General features: G+C 37.3%; 1 protein-coding gene across 14 annotated transcripts in view; it reads right to left on the bottom strand.

Annotated features, from left to right (window-relative positions):
- The window catches only part of tenm4 (teneurin transmembrane protein 4), a 211175-nt gene extending 191300 nt beyond the window's left edge, over positions 1-19875 (bottom strand). For all 14 annotated transcript variants that reach the window (XM_008426387.2, XM_008426390.2, XM_008426389.2 and 11 more), the window contains exon 1: positions 19406-19875. The gene's annotated coding sequence lies outside the window, so the exon portion shown is untranslated. The remainder of the gene's footprint in view (positions 1-19405) is intronic.
- Positions 19876-24340: the final 4465 nt, after the last annotated feature.

Genomic DNA, 24340 nt, shown 5'->3' with positions numbered 1-24340 from the left:
GGTTAACATAACCAGAATAAATTACATGGAATTTCTCAGATCAGAGCTTTGCAAAACAAGAAATGCAATTTAACTACATTCAAGTTAAATTGTTATGGTCTGCATACATGTACAACACTTTGCAAGACATACATGTTTGAAATCATAGCTGGTAGCATGTGGCTGTTGGTGTTTCAGTGCAGTACTAAAATGTACATTTTTATTAACTCCTGCACAGTAAGAAACTACGACACACATGCCCATCAGAACAGTCCATGTTTGGGAAGGGAGCCAAGTCAAGATGGGCTACGTGTGCAGCATAATGTATTCACACATTTGATTTTAGCAGAGAAGCACCGGCAGCCCCTTTTTTTCTCCTAATCCCCCACACTTCACTCTTGAGCTGCCATAAAGCTTCAAAACAAAAGTCAATCCCAGAACCACCATAAAGAACAGAGATGTGAAGTTGAAACCTGATTTCCATGACATCACCGAGCAATCAGACTGACTGTCATGAGCCTATTTGTGAGGATAATAAAAAATCTGCACAGGCTTCAATTGGTCGCACTATATGGGACACAATTCAGCGGTTTGGCTTTATGAATATCTGGCAGTAAAGGATCCACGGGAACTTTCAGCAGAAGGAGAAGAAGCTGCTCTATAGCTTCATTTTTAATGAGACCACAGCTGTGCTCTCTTGCTGCATGTTTTTTGACCAGGGCATCAGGATTCCCAGTTAACTCCATGAAAACAAAACAGCTTTATCTGCATCCTGACCCGCTAAAGGAGAGTTCATGTGTGAAAATAAAACATGTTTCCAACCCGGACATATGATCCTTTCTCTTCACTTCGAATGGTATTGCTGGTGTACTTAAATGGAACATTAGGAGTAATGTATATATGCATTCCTGCAGCTGGAGCTGCTTGCCTAGACAACTTTTCAAGGTAAATATTCCCTGAGCTCTTAAATATCACAGCGCGACCTGATGTGTTTTTAGGTGTCAAGAGACTCCTTTTTGTAATCCACAAAGAGCTAAAAACACAAACTAGACCTGGTAGATTTCATTATTTAATTACGCCGGTCTACCTTCGTCATTGCTTTGAATTCTATTTATGAGAGATCTAAAGCCTTAACCTTAACTCCATATAGACTTCATGTGCAGCAGTCAAGTTTCAGATATGCATTTTCATTACATCAACAGCAACGTTTCTGATGTAAAATGAGGAAATCTAAAATGCTTTGTGAATAAAACATAAAAAATTTTAAAAAACAGTGACACACTGCCTGCATGTGCTTCACATTTTTCATTTTATCTGTTTCCTTTGAACTTGAAATTGTAGCATCCTGATTTCAGGCTAAAGAGAATGCAGCAAGAAATAAAATCTTTATTTTTTTGTTCGCTGTTAAACACATTCTCATCCTAATTCTTCAAATAAATTACTTAAGATCAAAGAGTCAATCCATTTAAAAACAACAGTAATTGTCTTATTATTTTAAAGTTTAATCAAAAATAAGTGGCACCATGAGTGCAAGAAGAATATAAAGGTGACTGTAGTGAAGTCATGTCCATAAAAATAAAACTTAATCCTCGGAAAAGGGCAAGCACATTATGTTCTTGTGAGAGCAAAGGTGTGGGGATGTAACCAGGTTGTTACAGCTCATTAACAACCGTCACTGCATGACATGGGGACCGGAGCAAACTGAACAGAAGATCCCAGCGCTCAGATCGCTGGGATCCTTCTCAGGCAAGGATTAAAGTAAAAGTTCACTGTAAATCGTTGGCAGGTGGACAAACAGGTGTGCAACTTTTGCACTGCATCACAGACAGTACAGTGTGGAAATACAAATATTTTACAAAATATCTATTTAAGTGTTTAATTTTATTTATGTCTTAAATGTTTTATATTTAACTGTGAAAGTTTAACATAGGTTACCCAAGGTTGTTAATTAGTAGGGCCCAATAATAGAAATACCAGAATTTCACAAAGGAATATCAAATCTGCTAGAAAATGTGAAAATGTACAGTGAAAAAGTAGAATGAAGAATGTATTGGCTGCTGTAGATGATTTTGATGGTGACAAGATCAGATCTTTATTGTTTGTTTTGTAATGAATTACTGTGTTGTGTTTTTATGGAGTGAAGCTCTTTGAACTGAATTGTTGCTGAAATCTGCCTTACAAATAACCTTAACTTGCAGCTTCCTGCTGTGTAAGGTTAAAATGGACCAAATTAAAAACACACATGCATAATAAATCGTTAATTAAATGCACCATAAAATAAATAGATGCTTAATATTTTTTTTATTACAATTTATTAAATATGTAACTAAATAATAGAAATGCAAACTTATTATAACCAATGCAAATAATTGTTTCACAGTTTCTGTTCCTGCCGCTTCAGCATGAAATAATTTTTTCTGTCAAAATCTCCCATCAAAGTGTCGGGGCGGGTCTAACACTGATTTGCTGAACTGCAGTAGTTTCTCCTAAATCAGTGAAAATTATAATGGGGGATTTTCACAAGCTTCCCTGTGATGGCTAAAGGGCAATTTCACATAGTTGTTTCACTAACCTGAGCATCTTTAATCTATTCCAGTTATATATATAAAAAAAAAAAACGACAAAACTTAGACACTTCAAACTTGTACTAGATTATTCTAAAGTAAGTGCAGAATATTCAGAACCTAATTTGTGATTTGTAAAACCTTGATTTGATTTGACAGAGTTCAATAAAAGGTGATTTTAGTGTTTTTCATGCATCTGAGCCACACTACAACTGCTCCGGCTTAGAAACAAAAAATCAATGTTCAGGGCTAAAAACAAATCCGGTTTTACCAAATTGAACCTGCAACTTATCAGTGGTCACTGAAGGTTGACTTAATCCCAAAGACAAAATTTTAAGCTCTGTAACATGAAGCATCTCTCTGTTAAATTTTTCACATGTATTTCACAGATTTTTACCTCCTTATAAAGTTACTAATCATTTCTGAATCATGCCGTACCGATAGATTTGTGGCTAAATGTAATTGACACATAAAAAAACCTAAAGCATGATGAAAAATTTATCTTTTTGACTCCGATAGTTTACAGCAAAAAATAATGGACTAATGACACAAAACAAAATAAGAAAACTTTCTTCAAAAACAAACCCCTCACTTTGCCAAACTGATCTTACAAAGTGCTAAATAAACAGTTAMGAGTTCAAGTTTGAGTTGAGTTGAGTTTATTTGGTGCTTCTCAGAATTGGTGTTAATTTAACTCTTTCTACTCAATTTGTTGTTGTAGTGAATCTGAAAGAGTCAATAAACTTTGACACTGAATATTTCACCCTGCAAAATTTACTTTGTATTTTTATACTTCAAATAAATGAAGACTAAGCGTAGCAGAAAAAGTAGTTAGTAATTATGTTCTCTGAATCTACTTTCATTCTCCTTGAATGATTTTATAAATGCTGAGTCCCTCATTTAGATCCATTACATGTAGCATCAAAAAAAAAAAAAAAACTAACAGCAATGACCACTCGAGAGCTAGTGGTTAACCCAAAACACAGATCCTTTGACTTCAAATGAAAACTGGAGTCTTTAGGGGGGGGAAAAAAGGCGAACATCCAAACAATGGAGCCGCCTGTCACTCTCTGTTCCCCTGATGGACCTAAATTGGCTTCTCATTGATATTTGGAACATTTTGGACTAAACCTGGCGAGCCGGGCTGCTGATGTGAAGACGTGATTCCTGTCCACAGCATAGAAAAATCAATTGCAAAAATCAGCAAAGAAAGTTGCCACGCCATTTACTGAGATGGAGGACACAAAAGGATGGAACGGCGAGTCTGCTTTGGACATTCGGTTCACTGTGGGGTAGCGCAACGGCATCCTGCTTTCTCTAGCTCTTCTACCCTTCAATATTGCCGTTCTCCGGAAGGTGGGACTGAAACCAAGCAGCACACAATACCATGCAACGCATTTCTTTGCATATTTGTTAAATTCATTGTTATGACAATAAAAATAGGTTTCATGGTGGATCTGAATTAGCTGCTCTCAGTGCTCAAACAATATCTGTCTGTGCTGTGTGTCTGCATGAAAGAAAGACAAACAAAGGAAAAGGCTCTGCATCTGTTAGCACGACAAAGCCCCGTGTTGCTGCCTCGTTTTTGTTGTGGGCGACAAGTGCGTCTTGGCAGAGCGATGTCACGAGCAGCCACAGCCTTCTGTTCTCGTCAACCTTCTTTCTTCCATTAGTTTTCCAGTTAAGAAGAGCTAAACAAGACCGCGGCGAGACTGAAGCTCAAACCATCACAGACACCTTTGCAAAAAAAAAGGTTTTATTCAGAGTTAGCTGCTGGAACTGCTAAACCCTGCACTGGGAACAAGTCAGGTTCTTACAATGTTTCGCAGAAGAATTTTCACTGTTGGAACTTTTTTATTTTTTATTTTACCCATTTTGTTATGTTACAAAACCAACCACAAACAAATACAATCCAAAGCTCCCGAGACAGTGTGTTGTAGAAGTCAGGTTCACTGTAACACTGTGTACAATACTGTACTGGTTTTGTGCATCTAGAGTCTTAAACTTTTATGCAACCTCAGTGGAACAGGATGGAAAGCGCCTGGGAACATATATTTTCCAGGTTTTGCATGGATTCTGTGTTGAATTTCTAGCTGGACGGTGTGACGTGAGGGAAAACAATAAACCAGAAAAAAGTAACTGCAGACATTTAGCCAACTTCACCAAGTCTATATACCCTGTTCATTCATCCAGCCGACGGAGGCACAGTTATAAAACTATAAGCAGTACATTGCTAGAGTGCAGCGGTCTGCCTTTTACATCCCAAACCTTGATGAAAACTTGGTTCAATTTCAATTCAGTTTATCTATACATTTTCAATTCAAAACAAATATCATCTTGAGGTATAAAAAAAACAAAAAAACATTTCATTTCAATCACTCATGCATTCCAATTGGTCCTAGTTAACAAACAGTACAGTACGCTCGGTTAATAATTTAGTTTAATCATTAATTTAGTGATATTAAATTAGTCTGATGTTGCGTTTCCAAATAAAGCGTTGAGTGAATCTTTTTGTCAAGAGTTGTTAATTTGACTTTTTTTAATTTAAAGACTGTTGTTTTCTAAGAAAGTGTAAAATGGCTCCAAGTGGTATGTATAAGTTTGAAAGGAACTGTATATCTCAGCCTGTTGCAATAAGTAATGAATCCCATGATAAAATGAGCCAGATAATTTCCAAAATTGCCCGACGTATTGAAGGGCAATTTTGTTTACAAAGACGTCATAATCCATATTAGTTATGGCTTTGGTTGTCTGTGTGTGTTTTTTAGTTTCCTTTTTGTTCTTGTTTTTGATTGTGGCCTTTTATTTTGGATATTTCAAATATCTTCCAGTTCCAGTGTTAAGTTTTATTTACGAAATTAAGGCTTACTGGCCTTTGAGAGGGCAAACTTAGAAGTATCATGCCATTATCAACATATTACTTGAAAATAGTCTCAAAATAATATGATCATTTATTGCAATAATTACTGGGACAACGTTGTAGTTAGTAATATTACTGCAAATGTATTGTTACTGAAAAATAAGTAAAACACATGACAGGCCGCATGTATTGTTTGCCAAGTCGGTTTTGTAAAAGGAAAGTTCAGCAGGTCAAGCTTCTGTTTCCAGTGATGGCATTTCATTTTTGAAAAATGAGCACTGTCACCAAATGTCATCTTCCCACTTCTATGTTATCTCATCACTTTTTTTCCCAGCAACTTGTCACACTGAAGCCATGTCTCTGACATGAGCAAACAGTTTGCTTCCTTCCAGGCAGACCAGTGGGCTTTATTAATATTTATAGAATAACAGCTTAAGGCCATTTCCCCTGAGAGCTATCACTCCACTTCGCTGCCTAACACGTACAAAATATATTGACAACTCTCTTGCACATCTCGTCGCTCTCTCGGAAACCTCTGTGACCAGGTGGACAGAAGGTTTCAAAAATGTGCAACCTTTCAAAATGCAGAAAAGGCCTACAGCTCTATTTAATTTAATAATGTGCACAAAAGGGAGGCAAATATGTGAAAGCCTGGGACTGAAAATATTTGTTATTGAATTTATATATATATATAAAGAGAGGCACAGTCGTAATGTCATTTCATGGATGTCATCTTCATTTCTGGCTGGATGTACAAACAGGCTCTGCTGACAGCTCTCTGATGACTCAGAGTAATGCCAGCCAGTTTCAAGCAGCTTTCAGTCAAGTTTGGCCTAGGACCATCTCTCAAACAAGAAGAATCTTTTTCATGTAGCTGATCCGCCACGAACCTCAGCGGTCGTAAAGCTGAGTCCTGACTCGAAGTGATGCACATATGGACGTGATCAGAAAGTAAAAGTTTCCTTTCCGAAACCCTATCTGATTGGATCGATATGAAAAGTTCACATAAAAACCAAATGCAGATAATCTTCCTGCTTTGTGCCAAAGCACACATTTCCAGAGCCGCAATAGTGGTTGGAGGCTCACAATATGTCAGTGATGATATTCTACAGGAACTTTCACAAGGATTCTTGGACTTTTTCACATTTTGGAAGGTTATGATCACAAAGCCACTTTTCGTTGGGATTTTATGCGACAGACCAACATAATGTAGCACATAATGAAGTGGATAGAAAAGAATGCACGCTTTTAAAATACTGCACAAAATTACTTTGTATTCAGCCCTCCTGAGTAATTACTGGGAAGAATAACAATTCACTGCTGCTAGAAATGCAAGTTTTTTGAAACATCACAAAAAGTGGTAGTGTAACTATGCCGTAGGGTGAATATTTATGTGGGTGGTGCGCTGTTTTTAAAGTTGCATGGCTTTGTATTCAGTCGTATAACTTGTAACTTTTTGTGAAAGTTATTAAATTATAATGGGCTAATATTCATTTCTGCCTTTCTTTATAAAAACTGTTTGGAATCCCAAAAATGAAGCATGGAAATGGCAGAATCATGCTATGGGGATGAATACAAATGCAAACCAGTTGTATTGTATTCAGCCCCACTGCCTTATAATGCAGTGGCAAGAAAATAAAGCATACATTTATTTTATTTTTTCAGTAAAAATCTAAAAAAGTATGGCATACATTTGTATTCAGCGACACAGCATGATGCTGTCAACACTTTCACCTTTTGAGTTCGGCCTAAAAAAGTCGTCACCGCAATTGCTTTGACAGGTTATTCAGAAAGTTATTGACTTGAGGAGAGTCTGGATACAAATGTACGCCATGCCTCCACTTCACATGGTGTGTGAAATGGAAGTACGCTTGTAAAATACATTAGTTTTGTAGTAGTAATGTGGCAAAATGTGAAAAAATTCAAGGGGTATAAATTTTGACCTTTGTAGAGCATTAAGTCCTTAATTTGTGTCATTTGAGTTTATTTCATCAGTTCTGATTTTTGACAAAACGCTAAAACAAAAACTTTAAAAAATGAATCTTGACATGTAGATTGATGATTTTTAAAATCCATTAAACAGCAGCTATCTTATTTACCATTCATTTAAAATGATCACCGATGACACAGATAAAATATTACTTAATTTTTATCTAAAAATAGAAAATATATATTAGAAATTACCATCACATTCCTAAAATATCTTTTAATCATTGCAAAAATATTTATAAGACCTAAGTTTTATTGCTCCTTTTCGCTGAAGCGCATCAAAATACTTGCAAGTAATTTGCAAGACAACTTATTAAGAGTTACTGACAGAAAGCTGGGGTCAACATTAGAAAAAAAAAAGCTCAGATGTGAAAACCTTTTAATTACTTAAAAGGGAGCTTAATAAGTGCAGAGTTTGATAAGCTTCCTGTCCTGTGCCTCTGCTTTCATCTAGTCTTAATTCGCAGCCTCTAAAAAGGCCTCTGTCATAGCAATCAGAGCTTTAACTCAAAGCTACAAATTAGCTTGAGATCGGAGGAGAATTTGGCTCTGGAGTCAGGGACTGTGAAGTTAAATTTCACAAATCGTCTCAGAGAGTGCAGAGGGAGATTTTTGTAAGTATTCACTCTGCTAAAGCTGAAATAATCAGTTTGGGACCCATTTTCAATATGCCTGCTTTGACCTTTACGAGTGCCTTTCTCAAGGGCAATCTAATAAACAGGGACTTACTCTGTATTCACAAATAACAGTTAAGAGGATAGTGGTTAGTTTATTCTGCCCTAAATCAAACAACCTTACCTCTTTTTTTTTTTTTTTTTTGATGAGTACTAAATTAGAGAGAACGTGGTTGATTCATACGCGGTGACTGGGAGCAGCATTTTAATGTCTGAGCTTTTAACTGCAGTAACATGGGGTGCAGTAAATGATTTTTATAGTCACTTTTATCATTAAATGCCAAAAAATATTGTAATAAAATCTTTTGCCGATATAATCCATCACTAAACTGAAGCACATTTTAAATAAACATACTTTTTTAAAGTTGATGATTAAGAACTTCTAATTAGTATTGCATGACATTTTGCTGTTCCTGGGGCATAAATACAATATGACACAAAGGCAGAATTCTCATAGCCAATGGTCAACAACTAATGTCTGTATTTGCCAACCCTTAAGGAGCATGCAGGAGATAGCTCAGTGTTAGATAACTGCAGAGAAGAGTGGCATATTAAGGCAACCAAGTCTCCATAACAACCATAAAAAATTTAAATACCATCTTGTTGTTTGAGTTACGCCACATAAAGAGTATTTTCTGTTCCACCACACGAATGCAAACATGGGGGACATGCAGGGACTTTAACTGGAACTGTGCTCTTTTGTCAGATGAAACCAAGTTTGAGTTTTTCAGCCGCAAACACAGCTTCCTGGGCAGAACTTTGCATCATCAGAAACTGAATTTGAATAAGTTATATTTGAATTTGCATTGCTCCAAAGGAATCTGAATTCCTCAATCAATCAATCAATCAATCAATCAAATTTTATTTGTATAGCACATTTCAGCAGCAAGGCATTTCAAAGTGCTTTACATAATTAAAATAAAAACAGCATGTGACATTGAATAAACAGTGAGAAAGAGAAATAAAAAGAAATTAAAAAGTAAAAATAAAACATGTGACATTGAAAGAGATTTAAAAAAAAAAAAAGATAAAAACATTATTCGCATGAGGACTTGCCCTTATGGGGTCTCCTCGATAATAAGAGGCTCTAGCCTTTCCTTCTGTAGGACTTTAGTCAAACCGCCATTTGACAAGGACTCTAACCTTTAAGCATTTATTCACCTCAAGGTGAATAAATGCTTTTAAAATGTAAATCCGAATTAGCGCAAGTTGAAATCCAATGTATTGGTTTGAAAATGATTGTCACTAAATTGAAACTGGATTACTTCCTATTGAAAATTGAACTCTTGAATGCTTTGGTTCAGTTCTCACCATTCAATTTCAGCTGTACAATTCAGTTTTTGTGGGTCCTTGACAAAGCCACAAAGTAATCAAACACAGACTGACACAACAAATCCTTCAAAAATATATGATGTATATACTAATAAAAAAGACCAAATGCAAATACAAAGTACAGCTAGCAGTAGGAAAACTTAAAAAATATTATTTCTCAACATAGAACTTTTTTTTCCAAAAGCCAGATATTGTCAACTTATTAGTAGAAATCTTCAGTGTGAGAATAAAAGACGAGAATATTTTAAGACTTGAGGCATGTTTATCTGGAATGCCAATAAATGTGGCACTGTATACAAGCATGCAAACTCCTGCTAAAAAAACAAGTGTGAAGTACAGTAGGCTTCCCATGCTTTGCATCCAATTACAGGTTTTGGATCCCCATACAAGGCTACAGCTGTGGTGGTCTATTATAATTCCAAACATTATGCTGCCATATTGGCTGCTAACTGCATATGTTGCTTTTTCAACTGTAAATCACTAGGGTTTAATTACCTGCAAATTGACTGCTGTTTCACCGTCTTGCATAAGATTGTCCTGGTCATGATGAAATGCCACTTGGGAGTCTGTTCTGATGGGAGGATTCCAAGATGCAGATAATAAAAGATGCCACTTTGTTAGTCTGATAGCTGTAAGGAACGTGATGGCTGTCAACCAAATCGTCCTGCTAATGTTTCTCACAAATGCTGCAAGGACGTCTTATCATTCCCGTCACTATTTTCGAAACCAGCGTGAGCCGAGGACCTATACCAAGATTGCTTGGGTTTCCTGCCCACTGTGCATGGCTGCAGCAGGCCACAGTATATAGCCACAACATTATGAGTGGGGCAATTTGCTGCAGTGCATTTAACTCAAGTGGTGTAAAACACATTGACCCGACAGCTGGGCTTAGTCAGTCTGCGAGCTGTATTTGGAAGCAGTTTGAAATGGTCAGCCTCAATTTCTCTCTATCAGTGTTGAGTTCTTTAGTGCATGATGGCCAATCGAACACAAAGGTTTGCAAGTTCAGTTCTGCCAAACCTGCTCTGTTAGGGCAAATCATTTCAAAAAGCTTAGTTTGACATATTATTCTAGAACCATTTACATGTTGCCATCTCTCTCCGTTACTTTCATTTCCATTGAATTTAAACATTTTCTAAACGCTTCATCTGACACGTTTGGAAGATTGGAGGCATAGCACAAAACTCTGCTGCATCAAAAGGCCAAAACCTTCTAACCAAAGTGAAATCTGTGTCATCAACCATCTCAAAAGTCAGCTTTTATCGTGGCTGCAGATTTAAAGATGACTCACTTAAGCTTGGTATCCAAAGGCTCTAGACTCACTTTTAGCGCTGGTGTCAGAACTTAAAAGAAATTTGACCTAACTTTTATATCCCAATGAACGCTCATGGTTTCTGTAAAGGCAGAAAGTACCTTTACAGTATGCGCAGACTGAACCGTAGATATGCACGTGCTGGGAAAGTCTCTGTTTAGATCAATTCTAAAGCAAAAATTCAGTTGGCTGTCTTGTAAATTTTCAGGTGAACAAAGTTTGGCATTTATGTTACATTTTTGGTTAATATTTAGTTGCTAAGAATTCTTCAAATGGACATTCATATTCATGCTCTTATTTTGAAGTGGATGAAGACCGTTCAGTCATAAGTTTTATCGCCTCTCATGTTCTCCATGCGTGATAAGGTGCAGCAAATATTGTTTATTCCTTACCCACAATGCATCACTGTTCTATAGTAAACAGCGTAAAATCTAATGCTGTTCTAACTAAAGGCCTACTGTAGTCATTTAGGAAAAATCAGCAACAGAGTTGGCAATACCTGGAGCCATGAAAGGAAGGTCAGTTTGAAAGAAGCGCAACCATACGGGTAAGATGTGTAATCAAACATTTTATCCCGTAGAGGACGATATACTACATTGTAACACATGTGTCACCGATACACAGAGAGCCTGAACATGGTTGAATTTAGCGCTTTGGAAGTAGCTTGTTGGTGTAGCGTTTCAACATTAGCAGAACTAATGTTTATGATTAGTGCTCTAGGGTTAGCACATCTAACGTTTTAATAAGCAGTGCCCATCATTGCCTGGACCTTTTAATGAAAACTTTTAAATTGTCATTAATTAATCTTTACAAAGATTTAGATTACGAGCTTGTAAGAAAAAATTGTTTCATTCAAAAAAGCAGCTCTTTAAAAAAAAATCATTTTTGAAATGCATAAAAACATCTCGCCTAATAGCACCTGCCTTCCTGCGTATTTGCATAACACATATTTGACGGCTGAACAGTAAAGTAGCACTCTACATGGCATTTACTCCTTGTATTGTGCAGCAGCAAGTAAGTGACATACAGTCCTGCCATCCTTTCTCCTGCAGTAAAGTCTGACAACCTTAAATAAGGACATCCAAGGCCTTGATCATGAAAATGACATATCCCTGTGTTCAGGAAACACTCCTCAGTATGCAGGCGCATCATCATCTAAGAATATGGGGATAAGCTTCAGAAGCAGATTTTTTTTTTGCACTTAGTGCTCCTCTAAAATGGTTTCATATTATTTGGCTGTGAACAACCAAGCAAGGCAACCATCACATCTAATGACTGTGCTGAAATGGCTGTTCTTCCCATTACCTTTCCTGAGCCATGTTTTAAAAAAAAGGAAATGAGAATTTTAAATGAAGTAGAGCTCATGTTTGATATGCACGCACAAAAAAACTGAAAGTAAACAGCACAAAACCTTTCAAAGTAGATGCTGAGCACTGGCAATGTTCTAATGGTGTATAAATTTGTATCATGTTGAAAAACACTCAAATTGACCATGAAGCAATTAATTTAAATCTTTTGGACAGTTATCTTTTCTTCTAGAGAGATACTTACAACATTTTAGGAAACTAATCCAAAAAGATGTGGTAGTAATTTTTTTTTCTTTCAGTTAAATTTAAACATGACAAGTCAGATATTCTCAATAAAAGAGAGGATTTAAACTAAGTTTAAGGAAACAGAGATGCAAATAGTTTTTGAAAGGAAATGTACAACTTGTTCAAACATGTCTGCAATTCCCCTGAGAATGAGAGAGAGCAAGACTTTCTGCAAACAGGAAGGCATATCACAACAAAATTGCTTGATTTCATTTTTTTGAGCATTCAACCTTTATGATGGAACATGCTAGATCTGAAAATGTTGGCAGCTCTTTGGAAAAAACGAAGAGTTTTTTTCACATTGCATTTGCTATAAATGGAAACTAAACATGAGATGCACAATACATCAGCACTAACATCTGTTAATGCGGCTCAATGAGCCAACTATCCACCTAGCTTAATGTGTTGTTACTGTAACTAGTGTATAAAACACCCTATGTGAAATGAACAAAACACAGACTGATGGGGTGGCAAGTAAAGCTTGGTGGCCCACCAGGTTTATACTACACACTGGGAAAAACCTTATATAATATCTGTAAATATTAGTTATCTCCCAGAGCAACAATATTAAAATCAGATTTAGATATCGGCCCAAATTTTTATGTCAGTGCATCCCTACTAAAGATATCTTCTGCTGCAAACAGTCTGAGGACACTCTTGCAAATTAGATTTTTAATCTCAATGAGTTTTTATCCTGATTAAATATTGGTTAAATGAACTGAAACATACAAAAGCCAGTTCGCATCTCTGGTCTGTGATTATGTTGTTCTTATTTAAAAAATAAGGGCTACACAGGAGCACAGTTGTTAGCACTATTCCCTGGCAGCACGAAAGTTCCAGGTCTTCCTGGATGGAGTTCTGTATTTGAAGTGTGCTTCTTCCCACACTTCAAAAAACATGACAGTTCGGTTATTAGGTCTCTCTAAATGCTCTTAGGAGTGTGTGTGTGTGTGTGTGTGTGTGTGTGTGTGTGTGTGTGTGTGTGTGCGTGTGCATGGTTGTTTGTTGTGTCTCTTATAGACTGGTGAACTGTCAGAAGTGCAACATGCTTCTCACCCAATGACTGCTGGATATCACTACAAGGATAGGCGGCAATATGCATAGGATGAATTGACATTTTAAATCAGGTTAAAACTTTACAAAACCAGAAATTGTAAATTAACTTCAAAATTTTGATCAGCACATCTCTAGTTTTGACTAAGATTTAGTCAACCACCTGCACCAATTGCAACCATTCTAGCAGAAACTCTACTTTTAATTCTTCATCATACTTGGAGAAAAAAATATTTCCATATCTGTACAGTTCATAACTATTTGTGAGCATAATGCAATTTTTTGTTGCTTTGACACAGATTTAATACATTAAGACGGCCCATTGCAATGGCCGTGTTCTTACTCCAACTAACCACGTTCAGGTCGATGTTTCCACTTTGCTATCTAAACCGTGATCAGTTAGAGGGGAATAATGAGCAGGGTGGGCAGTATGAAAAGAAACCTGGACAGACTGATGCATTCTGGTTGCACTGAGCAGACGAGAATATATCAAAGCAAGGTATGTAGGGCAAAAGACTATGACACCTGTGAATTATCATTTTCTGCAGCGGCAGTAGGAGTGATCTTAAAAATTGCTGCATGAATACCGTGCAATGTTGAACACAAAGAGGAGTCTGTTGCTGCTTGTCCAGGAAGAGAAATCCAATCCTGTGTTTGGGAACTGAAGTACATAATTTCAACCTCAATCTCCCTGCTCAGATACTTTATGTGATTTCGACTTTTAGAACACCAAACAGGAATACGATTCTAGTTATTTGAGAAATGAAAGGTTAAACTGCAAAGTCCAGGAAAGATGTTGATCCTTCATGGAAATTATAGTGTTGGGTACAAGCGCAAATATTGCAAGAATAAGTCCAGCTTTTCTGTTTTTTCTCTCCTACTTTTTTTTGATAGACTTTTTTTGTAAGCACATATTACAAGAAGCACAAACTGAAGCTTCATTCTTACTTCAATTTTGGGCGTTTTTTATCACACTTCCTAATTTAGTTTGTACTGATGTGTTTCATAGAGCAAAAATAGGCTTGGGTTTTATCAAAAGATTCACCAATCAGGCCTTCCCAAACTGACATTGACTTTTCTTTTTTCCTTGAGGTCTGACTGACTGTATATAAAGTTGGAAGTGTAATGTTTAAGATATTTTACTGGGATGGTTGTTTACGGTGCACGCAATTTTGGGTAAGCTTCATAGCCTAGATTCCTTCACAACTGAGCTGGCGCAGCACAATTGGCAAACATTAGCAATTGGGTGAAATCAGATCCAATCGTTTAAAACTTAAACAGAGTTCAAGCAACCATTTCTTAATAGTCGAGGGTCCAGAACCCCTGTACAAAGCAAAGCGTAGAACAAGGGACTGGATTTTACCAAGCTAGGTCAGACAACAAAGAAAAAGCATAAATGTGTGTTTTTCAAAGCATGAAAAATATTTGTTTTTAGGATACTACAACAGACCTGTGAAGTTTTCTCTGAAGACAATGCGAAAAAGAAGTTTCTCCACATGTTCTGTTGTCCTTATTCCTCAACAGCTGTTTCACATGGGTGGCATGTGAGAACGAACATGTTCACAGTATTTGCTCTGGATATCTTGTGAATGTGTTCCTCCCAGTCATTTAGTATAAACCTCTAAAAAGATCAGTGGGTGGGACAACGTGCAAACGTAGCTGCAAATCTTCTGCAGTATGCTGCTTAGATTTGTAGCTTTACACTTTTGTCTGCTGACCTCTATATTGCTTTTCACTCTGTTGTTGATATTTCAGACAAGATATGGTTTACTTTTTTTAAAAACACGGTTTCATTAATGTCATGTAATAAGAGATATTTCCATACAAAAGCCAATCAGAGGAAATGTGAGTCTCTAAACAAAGAAAACCAGTAAATCTACAATCACTTTGTCCCTCTAACAGCACATGCTTTAGATTCCTGCAGTGTACTCCACTTGTGATAAATAAGTGGGGTAGTTCTGTCAACGTTTAAAAAATGAGGTGTCTCTATGAATGTGCATGGGTCTAAGACATTAGAGTAAGGCTTCGGTGTCCCATAAAAAGGTGCAACCGTGACAGTCGCTTGTTATTTTTCACTTGATAAAACATAAGACGGCAGACTGTAACTTTGACTAAAGATAATGCTTTCAAATGGAAAATTCACCTCTCCTCTTGCTGCAGTTGGAACATAAATGTGTATATAAAAAAAATAAAAAGAGTAGGTATTGGGTAAAACACGAATTTAATTAACTTAGAGATATCAAATGAAGTAATTTTCACTAAACTGAGATTAATTTTAAGGTTATCTGTTCTGAAAGGCAAATGAAAGCCGTTTATGGTTCTTTTTCTCTCCCAACTAATCAGGAATAGCATTCTTTTCATCATCCGCTGTATCCAGTCCCAACACACAGCCAGCGCCTCCCCAGATGACTGTACAGTTCTCATAACAATTATTACTTCAAATACACAGTATCCCACAAGAAACTCCAGGGAGAGAGAATCATTTCATTGTTTCTTCCCCGTCATCCGTCTGCCCTCGTACAGCATTAGCTCAAACACAACAATCGTTTATGGAATATAACAAGGTCCAACTGCAGCTTGCGCGCCGCCGTACAATCCGCACCTTGTTTCGCAGGAGAACGAGCAGCCGTGCGTTCGGCTCGCAGCGAGACAGCAGCTGAGGTGAAAAGACGAGCAACAGATTTTTCATTTGTGACTACAAAGGCTGGGCCATTCCCCCCACTTACCACGCAGGGAGAACTGGTGCTGAGGCGGCTTCTCTGAGCTCATCAACACGACAAAGACGAGAGGGAGAATGCAGCCTTGTTCTGCAAAGGTTAACCTCGAGGGGACCTAACAACTTCAGGCTTCTCATTTGATGCTTCCACCAAACACTCGCCACAGAGGATTGAGGGCCTCTGGATTCCCCTGGATTTAACCTCTAATATCTAAGGTCATGCCCCCTAAACCTCTCCCAATATAGCCAGTGGTGGCACTTGTGAGTTCAAACACTCACCCGCTCCCCTTTTCTTTCATTGGGAAACTTACGTCTGGGTGTCTGTGGCATGTCCTGGGAAAACTTATCTACCATGCCAAAAAACTGCTTTGTATATATATTTTTAACTCTGATCATAAAACATAATAAATAAGAGATGCACCGATCAGGCTTTTCCCCACCGATACCAATTTCTATTTATCTTAGAGCTATAACACATGGGGGAAAAAAAAATAGGATTTGTTGGATTTTGTAACACTACCTCCCCGTAAAAGATCGTAAGAAAGTTGGGACTTGTTATCACAGACAAGAAAAGCATAATCAGTGCATCTCTAATGGGGAACCCACTCGTAAAATAAAAATAAATGGTGGGAAAGGTAGAGTAAATCTCAAATACAAAAAACTCACTAGGTTTCAATGCAAACATTAAATAAAAATGAAGACTACTGTAACACAGAGAGATACTGCTTTATGATTTTCATTGAGGTATAACCTGCCAATTATGATTTTTTTATTTTTGTTCAAATTACTATAAAGCATAAAACAGTAAAGAAAATGTGCTGCAGAGTCTTCTGTAAAGGTTTTAGTTTTGAATCTAATAGAAAAATAAGTGGAATAGCAATATTATCTCCAGTTATTCATCGTAGTATTTGCCCCTAACGTTTATGTGAGTTTTAATTAATTAAAAAGGAAATGCATTGAATTACAAACGTTGACTGAAAATTGTATGAATTCTTAGATTCCATGTATTTACTGGATAGCAAATAAAATCTTATTTTTCAGTTTTTTTTAGCCAATTACATGAAAACTGTTTAGAAAATGGTTTTCAATAGAGGCTGCTTGATTTACGAAACTAGTCTTCACTTCTTTCTTAATTAATTTAGCTAATAAGAAAAAAAACTCCATCCAAATATAATTTCATGTAGGATGAAGGCGCAATCTGTGATCAGCACTCCTCCTACTACTACACCACTACCCTGAGAGGCGTGTGTGAGCTTATGTGCAAGTCTTACAACTTGCTAAATCTGAGTGCAACACTGATTTATGCTGTGTTGGGCCCCAAAAACGACTCCCAGGGGTCCTCCTCTTGCCTCTGACTCCCTCCGTCTCAAATATCTGTGTGAACTACATTATGCCTTTCAGTTGTCTCAGTTTATTTCATTAATTTGACTGGCTGCATTGTGACCCCCCTGTGATAATGCAGCTTTTAAGGCTGCCCCCCTCTTATGAATTAACAATAAAAAAGTCCGTTCAAATTATAATAAATTCAACACTGAATTTATTATGACTTTAATTATATAGGGGCTATGTGTGCAGTTTCTTCTGATTTATTGAAAACCACAGCGTTTCTTGTAGGCAGATCTGTTCATGAATTTTATTCATGTTATTATTATTATGCTGCTGCAGTGAAACTATAAGCTATGCAGTTTTCCCTATGGGCCTCCTTTCCAGAAGGAGCATACACAATCCAAAAAGTGGTGCTGGTGTTGCACTGAATGCAACAGAAAACTTGAATAGGAACAAGAAATGCACTAATAGGACACCCAGAAATTGGAATCGGCCAATTTTCCTTGACTGGATTTGATCAGCAATTAGCAGGTTAAATTATCTATTTTTCCCCCCCCTGGCTGTTAAAAGCATCAAAAGTAAAACTCAGACAATTTATAGTGAATAAATCTACCAACCAACAGCATGTGATTTAATCTTGTAAGCATACACACATTTTGCAGGATTTAAACTACTATTTCTATAAATAAAAAACTTGGAGCTTTTTTTTATTTTAGGTTAGTTCATTGTCAATATTGCTGTAACTTGGGATTATCAGGCCAATGCCTTAAAGAAAACCAGTAATGGCCAGGAAAAGCTTTGACTGGAACCTCTAATAGGAACCCACCAATAGAAATGAAAAAAATATGGTGGCAAAACATTTCAGAAGGTGTGGCCCAACCTACAAACAGTCAATAGTTTTAGAACCAAACTCTGAATAGATATGAAGAATACTGACATATATAAACCAATGAAGCTTTCCCAAACCCAACATCTTTTTTTTTTTAAGATTTGTAAATGTCAGATAAAAGTTAATCAACATACAGTAAGCCTAGAGGCTGAAGATGTTCAGAGTTCCTAGGTTTGATCATTTAAAAGAATAAGAATTAATCAATTTATTTCATTACAGGACTTTCCAATCATTTATTTGGAGCCAACAATGTAAAACTGGTTTGACTCAATTGATGGGTAGATGTTCAAAGAAATGTAGCAGAAATAAAATGTGTCATTTTGTGCATTACCCAGGTAAGTTTTACGGCTGATAACTTTTAATCTGTAGTATGACCTCACAATTCTAATTTTGACTTTTTCCATTTTGTCCAAATACAATATGACATAAATGGCATCAGATACCCCAGTCTGATTTTTATTTAACTCAAAGGAAGTGCAAAGTACATGCTGTTAGATATTGATTTATAGCCCAAAAATCTCAATTTTGATGCATTTAACCAATTGTAAAAAAAAAAAAAAAAAAAGAAAAAAAAAAACTGATTTATTTTTTTTGGACCTGCAGATCAAAAATAAATATCGGCAGATTCCGAGCTCTGACCGATTGATTGGTGCATCTCTGGTGCTATAATGTCGCAGCTTGTTCAGAGAAGCTGCTACAGAACACAAGATTGGTCAAACTGTGAAACATAATCTCTAAAAACCCCTGAAACAGATCCTTACTCTCCATCCATCCTCATTTATTCACCTACTTGTTTTACATCATTTAGGACACGGTGCACCCACTCTTTCTTTTTGTACCAGGACTTTTTGATCTCCCATATTCACCAGCCTCCAAATCCGCACCGAACGATCTTGTTGAGACGGGTTGTGAACCCTTTCTAAAGCCGAGGCGCAGGTAACGCACCGCGCTGCACGAAGCCCCGCTTCAAGGGGGGACAGATGCGAGCCAACCCCGCTGAGTACGAACAACATCCACCGCCTGTGCTCCGACTGATCACCGCGGCGCCCCGCATTACAGGACTTCTCCGTTCATGCTGCGTGGTACACTGGCAGATATTACGCTGAAATGTAACCTTACCATTCTGAAGACATGTCCACGGTAGCAGGCCCGTCCCGTTAACAATTCACAAAACGAGTCTGTGAAGCCTTCTTCACTTCGTGTCCTTCTTCTTCTTCTTCTCTCCGACTGGTTTTGATAGTAACCAGAGCAAGCGAGCGTATTTCCACTATACGACGCGGCACCGCACGGCACGGCAGAGAGAGCAGTCCTCCTCCTCCTCCTCCTCCTCCTTCTCCTTCTGCGCTTCCAAGGTGCTGCTGCCTCTGCTGCCTCTGCTCCTGCTGCTGCTTACAGCGCACTCAGAGGGGCACACATGGATGAGGAAAGGCAGCCGTCCAAGACGCCCATTAACAAGCACAGCCCTGACTGAACCGCCGTGAAAATCCTCCGGGAGAAATATGTGAGATAGCCCCTCAAACACGGCACAGGGAGATAAGGTGACACGCCAGCCGATATGCTGGGAAATGGTGAGCTGCGTGGTGCCCCACTCCCACTACCCACCCTCCTCACGATTTACAATTACGAGTTTGGAGAGGGGATGAGTGAGCCACCGTGCGTGGTCGCCCCCTTCGGTAAAAGCGTCCAAATATCCGCCCTTTTTTTATTTTTTATTTTTATTTTAGAGTATCTGTCAGAGTTCAGAGTTGACTTTGCGATATTAACCTTGAGCGCATTATTTTTAATAACGATTTCCCTCGCAATAAGCAACGAAAGGGTTTTCTTCTTAAGAAAATAAGTAAAACATTTTCCTTTGTGGACAATTAAAGATATGAAAAATGAATGATATTATAAATTAGAAAATAAAAAAATGATTTAACTAAGCCTTACATACACACTAGACACCTCTTAGGGTTTAATGTTACCCTAAGAAAAAGATAAGATCAGAGCAAAAACTACCAGCTACCTTTTTAAACATTTTAAGGTAGAAAGAAGGCAGACATCAAAGTATACCAGGGTTTTCAAAAGTTAGGCTTTTAAAACTAAACTGTTAAATGTTTGTCATTTTCATGGTTTAGAGTTGTTTCATTGACTGTTAGATATGTCTTATGATAAGAATATTATTTATTCTAATCGTGTCGGGAAAAAAATAAATCTGACAGTATTAGCAGAAATTTTATTTTTACTATTTTCTCCACTCTTTGTTTCATAAGAGCATAAATATAAGAAATTTCAAAAGTAAGACTAAACCTTAGCAAAATGTTTTTGATATTCTGTTAATTTTGAAAAAGCCATTTTGAAATTGTTTTGTTTCAATGAAATAAATTGAATTGAAATCACACATAACAGAGTTTGTTCATGCATTAAATCGCTAAAAATTATGGCAGTGATGGGCCAAAGCATTTATATGAGATATATTCACAGCTCTAGCACTGTGGTTTTCAGTAGAGGAGATGTTAGAGTGTCAATCAGGATTTGGCGCAACAAGCAGCTACGTATATTTGCAGCGTTTTGGGGAAATTGTAGTCAGTGATTTTACAGAAGAGCGTAGGATACAACATTTTCATATGACAAAGTTGAGTTTGTCATTTTGAAATGACAAACTCAACTTTTGATGAACTATGCGTCGATGTGAGACCTTGTGGAACCAGCTGTGCATTAACCAAGGGAGCCAGTAACTATAGATAAGTGCTTTATACATTGACTGAACTCAGTAACTGCCTGTCTGACATTAAAGTTTGGCTGAACGACAACTACCTGCAGTTAAATGGAGGCAAGACTGAGACGCTTATCATAGCTCCTGATGATAAAATCACAGAAATCAGGAAGCATCTTGGGTTTTTAAACCCTTTGAATAAAAATAGCCTCAGAAATGTGGGTGTTCTCTTCGACAGTTCTCTGTCATTGGACAATCATTGCAAATTGTTAGTTCGCAACTGTTTTTACCATTTAAGGAATATTTCGAAGATACGAGCTATTTAATCACAGAAGGAATTAGAAATGATTGTCCATGCTTTTATATCTTTTCGTTTAGACTATTGTAGCAGCCTTTTAGTGGGGATAAATAAATTCTCCATGGCTTCCCTTCCAGGCTTTTAACTAGAACCCACAGAACAGATCACATAACTGCTGTTCTGGCCTCTCTGCACTGGCTCCCAGTGTATTTTAGGACTCATTTTAAAATGTTGGTTTTAACTTTTAAAGCACTTCATGGTGAGGCTCCCAAATATATATTGGGCCTTTTGAAGCCTCTCTGTCCGTCTAGGACTCTGAGGTCTTCTAATCAGATGCTGCTGTCGGTTCCCAGAACTCATTTTAAAACTGGTGGTGATGGAGCATTTCAGATGGTGGCCTGAGGCTCTGGAAGGCTCTCCCTCTAGAAATGCGTTGCTCCAAGTCAACTGACGCATTTTAAAAAAAGACTCAAGACTTATCTTTTTAGACCGGCTTTTGGTTAATTTTGTTAATTGATTTTAGATTCTTTTATTATTGATGTGTTTCCTTTTTTGTAAAGCACTTTGTGATTTTTATGTCTGCGAAAGGTGCTATATGAATAAAGTTTACTTACTTACTTACTTCGCTGCTATATACAACCTGGCACAGTGTGAAAAAAGCGTTTCCATTGCAGTTTTACAAAATATAAAATTTTCGACATGGCTGAAAAAACAACCTCATCCTAGCACAAAAACTTATCAAAAAACAGTTTTTTTAAATTGCCATGTTTCCATTAATGAAATGTAGTTTTGTATTTCCAATTTGCGTAAACTATATGGTAAATTAAGGTGTAGATACTGATATATGGGGGGTATCAACATGTTTGAGTGTAGTGCTTTAGCATAGCTTCAGCAAATTACCATGTTGGTATAGCATGTTAGCAAAACTAGTGTTTATGATTAGTGCTTCATAGCGCAGCTAACTTTTAAGTTAGCGGTTCCCACCACTGTCCTGCCAACATTAAACATGTCCTGACATATTGTAGGAACATTTAAGGGCACTTGGGCGCCTCCTGGTGGCCAGTGGTTCTAAACATAGGCTTAATTTGCCTTAGCTAGCATAAGATTAACTAATTTCATTTTGGAGATTACCAAAAAGTGTTCTTTTTAGAAATTGGTTTTATTAAGTCAGTTTTAAAATACAAGGTTCAAGCTTTCGACAAGTAAGCTATAAAATAAATTTCACATTCTTTCATGTAAATGTTGCTACTGAGAATGCAAGTGGTATGATTTCAGCACTGTTCCACCTTATTTAGAGCTATATTGTTAAAAATGGCTTTCTCCTCTGTACTAAGGTTTGATAATTACCTCTGTAAAATTAAAAACTTAACAATGAACCGATTCCAGGATTATTTTGAAATCAATTATCTAATGAGTATTACATTGATAAATAAGTAAAGAGTGCATTCAGATGCATTATGTTTGAGTCTTAAACTACAAGTCCTCTGTAAAGATCTTTAAACAGTTTTTTCCTCTGAACTATGATTGCCACACATTAGGTTAACGAGAACACCATCTGGCCTCTAATTGTCAGGTCAACCTCTTAAACCTAAATCCTCTGCTATATACTCATCTCCAACTTTTAGTTTCTTCTTGGTTAAAAAGACTGGTCAAGGGTTCCTGGCCCTGGAAGTGTGGTTGGTCACCCAGAGAATAAGAGAGAGGCCATGTGTGGCCTCTAATTCACCACATTGTCTGCCAAAAAGCTAATCTTGGCCAGGCTCAGAGTCTCACTGCTCACGAGGCTGCGAGTGAATGAGTGAAAAGTTTAAATATGCTTTCAGATGTAAAACCAAAGACCGGCCTGGCATTGTGGGTTGGGTCGTTGTGGGAATGTGAGATTTGCCGTTGACCCAGGCAACAAGAGAAAAGGGGCCCATTTCGGTTGGAAAAGCTGCTGCATTCAGGCTCATGTTTGCAGGTGGTGGGCTGTAATTCAATGGCTACACACCAATTTTCCTGCCAGCCAATGTTTGAGAAATAAATTGATGGCTCACAGTAGTAGTCTGTCGCCAGCCATCAATCAGAATTTATGGCATACAGAACATTATATATCAAGTCAATGTATGTAAAAGCCCTGTAATGTGACCTTCAAGATAAAGAAATTTCCATTGAAGCAGCAGGAAACTTCAATTTTAGTTCACCGTCTTATAAAAAAAAAAAAAACGTGCCTGACTTTCAGAACCTCTGCAGGGTCTGAAGTCATTTTAAAAGCATCACTGAGGTCATTATTATTATTATTATTGTAGCAATCTTTAAGGACTTTGCAGCACAGCAACAAACCAACTGGCGAGCAGAAAGAGAACCAGCACACATAGAGGAGCGCTAAGTAGATAAAGAGGTAGCCATTTCCCTCAGGAGTCGGTTAAGACCAAAGACTGAACTAAAAAGAAAGCAAACACCAGACTTACGTGTGCCAGGCTGCCTAAGGCAAAACTTCAAATAAATGTTGATTTTGCTCTGTGAATGCTGGGCGTGTAAATAACAACTGCATGCTAATATGCTTGATGTTGATGTGAAATGTGACATGTCAGAAGGATTATTCATTCTCTATGCCTCCAAAATACAGCTTTTATCCACAAAAGCTGTACTAAATATTAAAATGCATTATTAATACTTGAACTTCTTTTTTTTTTTTTACCAAAGCTGCAGCAAAGAATAGATTCAGTGCATTGCAAAAGTATTCAACCATATTAAACCGTTTTGTCATACGTCAACTATAAACTTCAATATATTTTATTTGGATTTGATGTGACCAGCACAAATTAGAGTGAAGAGGACAATGAATGATACATGGCACCAATTGCAGTTTTCTGACCAATCACTGATGGTCACAGATTCAGACTGTGGCTGATACCATTTTTTTTTTTTGTTGTTGTTTAATCTAAAAAGTTGCTACAAATAGTAAAGCCACTAAGTTGGTAACAATGGGGTAATATTTTGAACTCTGCATGAGCAGATGTGACCTGGTGGGCGGGTCTGTCAGGTGGCCCTCTCTCTGATTTTCAGACATTTGCAGAGT

This window comes from Poecilia reticulata, linkage group LG13, assembly GCF_000633615.1.
Source record: "Poecilia reticulata strain Guanapo linkage group LG13, Guppy_female_1.0+MT, whole genome shotgun sequence".
Classification (NCBI taxonomy): Eukaryota; Metazoa; Chordata; class Actinopteri; order Cyprinodontiformes; family Poeciliidae; genus Poecilia; species Poecilia reticulata.
Note: the sequence above shows the minus strand (reverse complement) of the source record. Positions and strands in the feature narration are given on the sequence as shown.